Consider the following 3,612-nt stretch of genomic DNA (forward strand, 5'->3'; position numbering starts at 1 on the left):
GCATAAGGACATCAATATGTATCAGAAAATGTAATAAAAATTGGGAGTGATTTTTTGGCCATTTTTGCAAAAATGGTATGTTACTTACAGCAAGTTGGCCCATTCCTTTACAGAGGAGGTCTGCGCATGTGCAGTAGACACCACTCAACTTTCTGCGGATGCACAGACGCATTGCGCAATCTCCTTAATTAATTTATTAATAATACATTCTTTTAAGTAATAACAACACTACTGCCATCATCACACCTAATAGTTAGCTAAATAGTCACTGTTATTGTTATAATAAACTTGATACTACACTAAAATACAGGTAATACAGTTTACACACCACACAGTAATTAAACAACAGCTAAATATCTCAGTATATACAGTAATGTTGTACAATTGAAAAGATATAATGAATATAAGCTGTCCTATCTTGGTAAAAGATGATCCATCGCCTTGAGAAGGAGTAAGACTTCATTAGTGTACATCAAAGTCCATCTCACTATAAATAGAACAGCAAAAACACTAGTATACAGCAGTTAAAACAGTATTGTACTGTATTTTAAACAATACTTTACCTAATTGTACACGTTCAGTAATACAGTAAAACTCATAAGCTTATACAGTAGTTATACATAAACAATTGATCTATAGCCTGCGTATTTACCTCGGTAACTTCAGTTGTAATGGATAAGGTTAGCCTCGGACAGGCCAAGATTGAGTACAACAACTCCCCAATGATAGTGAAAGATGTCCCGTCGCCCAAAGACATCAAGAAAGAAGGTCCTTTAATATTTAAGTCCCAGCCAGAGTCAATTTGTTAACAAGAATAAGCCACACATCTTCACTAAAATGTAGGATGGGCCATAATTATTAACCACACCTACCAATTTACTCAGACCTCCTCAGCTCGAGCAGCTTTCAGGTTGGCCCATTCATTTATACAAGGGATCTGCGCATGCGCAGTAGAATATACCGGGAACACCCTAACCACGCCCTCCAATCAACTCAGACAGGACCTCCTCAGCTCGAGCAGCTTTCAGGTTGGTCCATTCATTTATACAAGGGATCTGCGCATGCGCAGTAGACAATACCGGGAACACCCACTAACAATCAGTTCAAACATGGTACAAATATACAGCACCTTTAAAAAAATCATAAAAAATCCACACTTAATGGGAATCTGCTCCACTTCTGTACACTACATAAGTACATGTATATGCATCAGAAAATGTAATAACTTTCAGGAATTTTTTACTTGTCAATTTTTTGAAATTTTTTTAAAATGCCTGTACTATAATATAGGGAGTTTTCTCTGATTCTGGAGCAAGTTATAAAAAATCATAAAAAATCCAAACTTGATCGGAATCAGCTCAACTTCCCTATACGGCATAAGGACATCAATATGTATCAGAAAATGTAATAACATTCAGGAACTTTTCACTTGTCAATTTTATTGAAATTTCCTGAGAATCTCTGTACTATAGTACAGGGAGTTTTCTCCGATTCTGGAGCAACTATAAAAAATCATAAAAAATCCAAACTCGATCAGAATCAGCTGAATTTTTCTACACAGCATAAGAACATCAATATGTAACAGAAAATGTTATAAAAATTTACAGTGATTTTTTGGCCATTTTTGTAAAGATGGTATGTTACTTACACTAAGTTGGCCCATTCCTTTACACAGGAGGCCTGCGCATGCACAGTAGACACCACTCAACCTTCTGCACATGCAAAGAAGTATTGCGCAATCTCCTTAATTCATTTATTAATAATACATTCTTTGAGTAATAACAACACTACTGCGATCATCACACCTAATAGCTAGCTTAATAGTCATTGTTATTGTTATAATAAACTTGATACTACACTAAAATACAGGTAAAACAGTCTACACACCACACTGTAATTAAACAACAGTTGTATATACAGTAATGTTGTACAATTAGAAATATATAATGAATAAAAGCTGTCCTATCTTGGTAAAAGATGATCTATCATTTTGAAAAAGAGTAAAACTTCATTAATGTACATCAAAGTCCATCTAACTATAAATAGAACAGTAAAAACACTAATATACAGCATTTAAAACAGTACTGTACTGTATTTTAAACCGTACTTTACCTAATTGTACATGTTCAGTAATACAGTAAAACTCATGTTTATGAGTTATACACACACAATATTATATACAGTATTGATCTATTGTGTAATTACAGTTGTAATGGATGAGGTAAGCCTCGGACAGGCCAGGATTGTGTACAAGTCCCCAATGATAATGAAAGACGGCCCGTCCCCCAAAGACATCAAGAAAGAAGGTCTTTTAATATTTTAAGTCCCAGCCAGAGTCAATTTGTTAACAGGAATAAGTCTCCTTACACCAGACATCTTCACTAGTATGTAGGATGGGCCACAATCATTAACCACACCTACCAATTAACTCAGACCTCCTCAGCTCGAGCAGCTTTCAGGTTGGCCCATTCCTTTATACAGGGGGATCTGCGCATGCGCAGATCACAATTGAAAGGCTACTGTACGGGCAAGCCCAGGTCGTGACATGGCTTGCCCGGGGCATGCATGGGCTTGCCCGGGGCATGCATGGGCTTGCACAGTGAGCAATCCCTTTGATGTATTGCGCAATATCCGGTCACTAGAAGATCCTCCTCAGCTCGAGCACATAGGCGGCTGCAGGATTTCACTGCAAGTAGGGCAAAGGTGTGGCTGAAAGTGGGAGTGGTCAAAATGTAGGTGTGGCCATGACCACACCCACATGTCTTGTTCTTGAGTTTTAAGACTGTTAAGACTTCTATTTCAGCATTTTGTGAAGAAATCAAGTTGAAAAAGGCTCTGAAATTCTCAACGAAGAGTTACTCTGCCATTCTTGTGTTCAAAAGGAGAAAATTCAGTACCTAAAAGACCTCTATCAATGACAGAGTATCAGTAGCTAGGTGGTTTAGCTGTTGAATGAGTCCTAGCTGACTATGATGATTAATAATGAAGCTGCTTTTATGATGGAGTCAGTTATTCTAGCTGCAGGTTACTGTAGATTATGCCTTCCTGAAGTGACCATAGATATGGACCTATGAAGCTTACTGTGTTGAACCATGCAGTTAGCAGCTTATTCTCCACTAATTATCACTTTGTTGAGCAAAATAATATAGTTTTTGTCATTAAAATAGCTATATTCCATGTAATAACTACTAAATAATTATTAATTAACTGCTAATTATGATGATGTCATCTTCCGGTAAGAAATTCTAGTAGGGCATTGCCCTCATTGCCTGCCCCTGCAGCCGCCTATGCAAATGATAACAAAAAATCGGAATAACTTGGAATTTTTTCATCACCATCAGAAGAAGCAGCTTCCACATCAACTCCCTCATCAAATTTATCTCCTCGGCATGTCTGGAGAAACAATAGCTTTGGCTTACCAACTAAACCAGGAATGCTCTGAATCTTGTCCTTAATGGTTGACATTTTATAACGTACATTATCATCTGTTGTAAAACTAGTTTTGTTGCCATGAGCAAGAATAAACATAACAAAACAGCACAAGTGATTGTAATCAGCATCTTTTGCCTTTGCCATCAATTCATTGATTTGTGTTTTGGTTAAATTTGGATA

At 37.0% G+C, this 3,612-nt stretch overlaps 1 long non-coding RNA gene across 3 annotated transcripts; it reads right to left on the reverse strand.

Annotated features, from left to right (window-relative positions):
• Positions 1–188: 188 nt before the first annotated feature.
• LOC109583025 (uncharacterized) lies at positions 189–2,425 on the reverse strand. Of its 3 annotated transcripts, none has more exons than XR_002185323.1 (2): positions 2,206–2,425; positions 189–487 (listed from the first exon to the last, which is right to left on the reverse strand). It is a non-coding gene; the product is annotated as an uncharacterized LOC109583025 (long non-coding RNA). The 3 variants fall into 3 exon arrangements; XR_002185322.1 differs by lacking the exon at positions 2,206–2,425 and adding an exon at positions 2,113–2,135; XR_002185324.1 differs by lacking the exon at positions 2,206–2,425 and adding an exon at positions 653–840.
• Positions 2,426–3,612: the final 1,187 nt, after the last annotated feature.

Source organism: Amphimedon queenslandica, unplaced genomic scaffold (assembly GCF_000090795.2).
Source record: "Amphimedon queenslandica unplaced genomic scaffold, v1.1 AMPQUscaffold_13335, whole genome shotgun sequence".
NCBI lineage: Eukaryota > Metazoa > Porifera > Demospongiae > Haplosclerida > Niphatidae > Amphimedon > Amphimedon queenslandica.